At 48.9% G+C, this 6993-nt stretch overlaps 1 pseudogene across 1 annotated transcript; it reads right to left on the bottom strand.

The window, feature by feature from the left end:
- Positions 1-937: 937 nt before the first annotated feature.
- On the bottom strand, positions 938-6311 carry LOC100431083 (uncharacterized; annotated as a pseudogene). The gene is made up of 2 exons (XR_003731291.2): positions 5768-6311; positions 938-3249 (listed from the first exon to the last, which is right to left on the bottom strand). The product of XR_003731291.2 is annotated as an uncharacterized LOC100431083 (transcript).
- Between the last annotated feature and the right edge of the window lie 682 nt (positions 6312-6993).

The following is a 6993-nucleotide window of genomic DNA, read 5'->3' as shown; positions in this document are numbered from 1 at the left end:
AAAGTCATGGAAGCTATACATTCCATGAGGTCAGGATCTGTCTTCTGGTTCATCCTTGTATCCCAAATGCCTGTCGAGGAGATTGGTACCTCCTCATTCATTCAGCAAATATTTATTGAGCACCTGCTCTGTGCCAGTCACTTCTTTTAGGCACTGGGGAGACAGCAGTGAGCAAACAGGAGAAAATCACTGCCCTCCTGGATCTTACACTCTAAAGGGGTTAGGGGAGTCAAGCAGTAAACAATTGACATGGGCTAGGCATGGTGGCTCACACCTCGAATGCCAGCACTTTGGGAAGCTGGGGTAGGAGGATCGCTTGAGAACAGGAGTTTGAGATCAGCCTGGGCAACATGGTGAGACCCGCCTGTACAAAAAATGAATAATTAACACAAGTAAATCATATAGAATGTTAGAAGGTGACTAGGGCTCTTTCTACCAATCAAGGCTGGTGATTAATAATTCTCTGGGATCCTGGGAATTAAATATTGGGTAAAGAGAAAAAGAGAGTGATAGTACTGGGATGTTAGAGGTAAGTTAACAGAGTGGATAACACTGAGATGTAAATGCATTTTGTCCCCACGATAATGAAGACTGTCGTTTCCAGCTTCCTTTTTCCAAGTACCCATCTTCTAACCACTGCTGCCTCCTGAGTGGGTCTAATTCCGTTAGAGAGAGCCATAGAAACTCTCCCACCCTGCAGCCCATCACAGCATGGTGCAGTCAGGTGAGCTTGGGATTCAGCTTGCCTAGTATTCATTCCCCTTTCTTCTGAAAACAGCATCCCAATTTGGAGGGAGGGGCAGTCCCTATCCCATTGAATATAGGCTTGGTAGTACTGTCAATTACAGCAGTCTGTCCTCTTCCAGCTAGCAAGTGGCAATGGGCCCAGCTTCCTCCCCAAACCTGAATCCTAGATGGAGAGACAAAAGAATTTAAAAATAGAAGTTTATTTATTCCAATGAAATGATGGTCCATTCCTGGCACCCAGATCCTGATGCTGCCCTGCTTCCTGTCCTTTCCAATCATGTGTCTTCAGCTTTTCCTTTCCTTCTGGTGTGGCACCACAGTCCTTCAGTCAATTTTTTGTTTGTGATAGTGGGAGTTGGTTTCCGTTGCTTGCAACCAAAGATCCCTGGCTGATACTGACTGATACTAACTGCATCAGTACAAACTGATAAGGTGGCAGACCAGTTCTCTTGTTTGTTACCTGGGTGAACTTGGGTTAGATGTCTTTGGGCCTCAGTTTCCTTGTCAGTACAACAAGGATAATAATAGCATATTTCTTAGAGTTATTGTGAGGATTAAGAGACTGGGTGTTTGTGTACGAAAGTGCCTGCCAGTCCTATCCTTTCCCCTCCCCTCCTCTTCCTAACCTCTCTCACAAGTCCAAAAGGAGATGTGGGGAAGCAGGGACGGCAGGTCTCCACAGAGGTTCCTATGGGAACCCTAGCCACATGTGCAGCATCCCTGGGGGTGTCTGGGAGGAGCTAGGCAGCTGCTGGGTGGCTGGCTGAAATGACTCTGCTTTTTGGAGCAGAAAGGCTCAGCTGTTCCTGTCCCCCCAGGTCCTAACTCAGCTCAGCGCACAGAACTCCAAACAGAGCAGCTGTTCAGCTTCTGGAGCCTGGAAGAGGAGTGATCTCTGTACGGCTCTCCGCTTCCAGTCTCAGGGGAGGCTGGGAGGGAGGAAGAGCAGTACTCAGCTCAGAGTTCCCAGACTGGAAACAAGCCTTAAGAAGCCATTCAGCCAATCAATCCAACAACACACCTTCAATGAGCCGGTTCCGGGAGCCCAGCACTGAACTGGATAAGCAGTGAGGGAGATGGAGAATTAAGAAACATGAGTGGAAAGACTTCAGTGGAAATAAAAATAGAAGTTAAAGACAGCAACTATGGCTGTCATCTGTGGAGCGCCCACCATGGTAGCCACTCAGCTCAGTTATTTATATACATCTCCATGGTCTGAACCATAGATTCTGCCAGGAGGTAGACAGCCCTTTTTACCTATGTGGAGGCTGAGATCAGAGCAGTTACATACAGGACGTGCCCAGGTTCTGTAGCCAGAACAATCACCTAGCGTGATCCTGTCTTACAGACTAATTCATTCATTCCCTCACACCCAGAAATTTGTTGAATACCCAGTATGTTTTGGGCTCTGTATTTGATGTGCTTGGAGTTGAGTGGTAGAGGCTCATGAGCACACAGGTGACAATGATACCATGGAGAGCCCAAGAAAGGGCTGTGACAGCCATGGGACAGGCTGTGCCTGGGTTGTCAGGAGGAAGTACGGAGGTGTTGGCTTAGCTGGCCATGGAGGATGGAGGAGTGGCAGTTCAGCATAGGGAAAGTGGAAGGAGGGAGGAGGGAATTTCACAGAGTAGCCCAGCAACGGCAAAAGTGTAAGACTTTGCACAGGGCATCTTCATCCTGGAGGCCCTCAGCCAGAGCATTGAGTCTAGGGGGCTCCATGACAGGGCCTGAGGCCAGACTATGGCTGACACCAGACAGTCAAGGGCCTTATATGGGATGCCAAGTGATTTAAACTTTATCCTGTAGGAAAGCATTTTAAGCAGTGGGGAGGTGATGTGTTTAGATTTGCTTGATACCCAGATAACTCTTGCTCTTGCATGTAGGATGGGCTTAAGGGTGGGGTAGAGGCGGAGCAGGAATCCTGTCCTGACTTTGCTATTGCCCAGGGGTCTTGGTGGGAGTTTCAGGGACTAGGGCTGTGGCACAGGTGGAGAAGAGGGACAATAAGTAGGGACATTTCAGAGATGGAGTCAGTAGACTCTCGCTCGCAGAAAATTGAGGACAAAATAGTGTTCCTTACCAGACACTTTTGTGTGTGTCTCTGCAGTGTTTGCGGGCATAGACATGTGTCCATCTATGTACACATCACATGTGTGCATGCGTGTGCGTGCATGTAGGGCTACTGTCTGGATGCACATTGGTGATCATGCATGTGTTTGTGCATGTGAGAGTCTGTGCTCTCAGGCATCCTGCAATCTGCATGACTGTATTTATGTGTCTGTGCCTACGGCCTGTATGTCTGCTGCTCCCAGTCCAGCTGTGAACCCACCCTGCTAGCCCACTCCCATTGTGCTCCGGGCTCAGCACAAGATTCTGTGTGCCAGGCACCCCCCAGGGCTTCAGCTGCTTTCCAGGCTCCTGCTGCTAAAGCAAGATGCATCTTCCATCACTGTTTGATGCTGCAACATGGACCCCAAGGCGGTTCTTCAAAGGGAGCCACTAGGAGTGGAAAGAAAGAAAGTAAACATCAGGATTAAAACTGTGAACTAAGCCTGTCCCTGCTCTAGATCTGGCCCATGAACCTGCTCCCACAGGCAGGCTTTGATTTGACAACTGCATTTCCCCAGGCCAGGATCCCAGGGAGAACAAGAGGTTCTGGAAACAGAGAGATGGGCAGGGCTCAGGGAGGGGCTGGGGGACTGCGCTCTCGCACTCAGCAGCTTCCCATAGCTTCCTGAGTCCCTCTTCAAATGTGAAACAGCTGCCAATGGGCCTGTCCTCAGGGTCATGGACAGAGAGCCCTACCTCCTTTCCTTCCTTCCTTCCTTCCTTCCTTCCTTCCTTCCTTCCTTCCTTCCTTCCTTCCTTCCTTCCTTCCTTCCTTCCTTCCTCCCTCCCTCCCTCCCTTTCTTCCTTTCTTCTTTCCTTCCTTCTTTCCCTCCCTCCTTCCCTTCCTCTCTTCTTCCCTCACTCCTTCTTCCTTCCTTTTTCCTTCTCTTTCCTTCCCCACCCCTCCCTTCCCTTTTCTCCTCCCCTCCTTCCCTAACCACCATTTCCAGAGGATACTGGGACTTCAAACTGACTCCCACATGTGTGCTACCTCTGATAGTTAGTGGTTGTGTGATTGTGGGCAAGCATGCCTGTTTTATAAGGTAGCTACTCTGACCTCACAGGGTTGGTTGGTTGTTGGGATTTAGTAAATTCAGGCATGGATGTGCACAGCAAATGCCAGCCTGGCTGGAAAAGCTCAGCACATGGTAGCCATCAGAATTGTTGTCCCTGTTGTGCAGTATCAGTGATCAGGAGTGACAAGGCATCTCTTGATCTCAGCCTGCTTCTACCAGCAGGTAAACAAAGAATGCGATGAGAGTTTTATAAAAGGTGGGGTGCTAGGGTGCTTGGAGGGGGCTCAGAAGAGCAAGGGCCCAGCCTTCCAGGGAGAAGGAGCAAGATCTGGGAGAGCTTCCTGGAGGAGGTGACTCTCAAGTCTTACAGGACAGCTGGATTTCACCAAGTGAGTCCAGGCCAAGGAGAGGCTTTGGCCGAGGTATGAGAGGCAAACTGCAAAGACCTCTGGTGTGTCCAGGCATTGGATCCTGTGTGGGAAGCCTGTCTGCAGGCTATGATGCGAAGCAGATCCTATGGGTGCTGGGCCCTGCTGGACGAATTTAACCAGACTAGGAGTGCTGGGACTGAGGGATCTGAAAAAAAATCTTTCCAGGCCAATAGATCTTCTAAACTCAGGTGGCAGGCTTGCTGTGGTGGTCGCCCAGATCCCCTTCAAGGAGGGACATGCTGGGAGAGCTATAGTCAGGCCAACCCCTTCCAGATGGCCTCAGCTGCAGAGGGCAAGCAGGCCTGAGATCCTTCCTCTTCCTGGGCAGTGTACATTCGGTGACTGACCAATGCTGGGGTATAAAGGTGTGGCCATGACAGCCCAAGTCAGGACGACTCTGAGGAACTCATCTAGCTCCAGGACTCCTGCAAGGGATTGAGGGATTGGAGAGGCTGTGGCTGGCCTGCGCTGAAACCGCCTCTCTCTCTGCCCCACCTGCTTCCTTCCCCTCCCTTCCCTCCCAGAGGCTGTCTCTAAACTGCTGTAAACACAGTCGCAGAGTCCCCTACTCACCCCTTTGGGCTGAGCATTGTCTTTCCATACTGCTCTCCCCCTACCGTCTTCTTCTTATTTTTAATTTCATTTCTTTTAAAGACAGGGTCTCCATCTGTCGCCCAGGCTGCAGGCAGCAGTGTGATCACAGCTCACTGCACCCTCTACCTGGGCTCAAGTGATCCTCTCACCTCAGCCTCTGAGTAGCAGGGACTAGAGGCGCACACTGCTATACACAGCTAATTTTCTTTAAACAAAATAGTTTTATGTTGCCTAGACTAGTTTCAAACTCCTGGGCTCAAGTGATCCTCCTGTCTCAGCCTCCCAAAGTGTTAGGATTACAGGTGTGAGTCACCACGCCTAGCCCTATTTGCCTCTTTTTAAAGTAAACTTCTTTTTTGTTGAAGTATAACATGCATACAGAAAGATGCAAAACTTAACCAATCACGTACAACATAAATCTCTGCAAAGTGAACATAACCTGTAACTGTCACCAGATCAGGAAACAGAATTTTACCAACACTCCCAGAGTCCCTTTTTGCCCCACTCCTTCTCAAAGGAAACCCCCGTCCTGACTTCTAACACCACAGACTTAAGGCGTACATGTTTTTGAACTTGAAATTAACGGAATCAGAGTGTGCTGTCTTACCTATCTGGCTTCTTTCACTCAACATCACATTTGTGAGATTTGTTCATGTTGTTGCAGGTGGCAGTTCTTTATTCATTCTCACTGCTATACACATTTTCATTGTCTGAATTACCCCCACTTTATTTATCTACTCACCACTGATGGGCGTTCGGGTGGTTTCGAGTTTACGACTAATACAAACGACTCTACGATGAACATTCTTGTATCTTGTATAATTGACTTTTGGTGCCTTTATAAACAAACTTCTGTTAGATATGTACCTGGGCTCATGATTTCTGGAGTAGGCATGAATATGTTCAGCTTTAGTGATGCTTCCAAACTGTTCTTCCAAAGGGATGGTATTAATTTACCCCTTCCCCAGCAGCATAGGAGAGTTCCAGTTGCTCCACATCCTCACCAGCCCTTGATATTGTCAGTCTTTGCACTTTCAGCCATCCCAGTGTAGTTCTAATTGGAATTTCCCTGATAGCTAATGAGGTTGAACATCTTTTCATGTGCTTCTTGGCCATTTGGAGGTCCTCCTTTGTGACGTGGCTCTTCTAAGGTTTTTGCCTATGCATCTACTGTTTTTGCCTTGTTGATTTGGAGGAGTTCTTTATATATGCAAGTGCTTTGTCAGATCCCCATGCCCCCTTTTTGAGATTCAAATATCCCCAGGGTAGGGTGAAGCCTGGCATCACCAATACTTGGGTAGTTCCAAATTACTTTCTCCCTTCTCTGGGCCTGAGAAGCCCTCCCAGAATGGAGGCCTTCTCAGTGAGGCTGCATTTCCCTTCCTCTTACCAGTTTTATTCTTTCGGCTGGGAGAAGCTAAAATGCAAAAGGGTACACACTAAAAAAAATCAAGAGCAAAGATTCGGAGTTTTCACAGAGGGGAAAGGAAGCCATGGGAAGAGTTTGACCTCTCCCCTCTGCCTGGGCAATCACAAGTGGCGAGCATCTCAGTCTGGCCTGTAAGTGAGGAGGTAACTGCAGACCATGCTCTGAGGGGCTCTCAGGCTCAGGATACCTGGCAGGGGACTGGAGGAGGTTGGAATCCCCTCCCTGCTTCCAGAGAGAGAGTGCAGAGGAAGTGCCCCAGCCTAGGGGGGATTGGAGGAGGAGATGAGAAGAAACAGGGAGGGTCAGAATGTTTTATGGAAAGATGTGAGCCCCTCAGCGGACAGGACTCTGTCTTCATCTCCAGATCCCTGGGCCTTCACGGTACATGCCCCCGAATATGCCTACCAGAAAGTAAGGGACATGTAGAACTTTCTGAAGGTGAGCCCTGTGGAAGGAGGGCCTGTGGTGCTTATCAGTAAGGGTTGAATGAATGAAGTTCAAATTACGATGTAAATAATAACAGCTCCATTTCTTGAGCAGCAACCAGGCATGTGTACCTACTAGCATCACATTTAATCCAACAGGCACTAAGCTGAAACTTACACCCAGTTCCATCTGATTCCAGAGCTCACAGGCTTTTTCCCTAAGCTGCACACCTTCTCAT

The sequence above is a fragment of the Macaca mulatta genome, chromosome 7, assembly GCF_049350105.2.
Source record: "Macaca mulatta isolate MMU2019108-1 chromosome 7, T2T-MMU8v2.0, whole genome shotgun sequence".
Taxonomy (NCBI): Eukaryota; Metazoa; Chordata; class Mammalia; order Primates; family Cercopithecidae; genus Macaca; species Macaca mulatta.
Note: the sequence above shows the minus strand (reverse complement) of the source record. Positions and strands in the feature narration are given on the sequence as shown.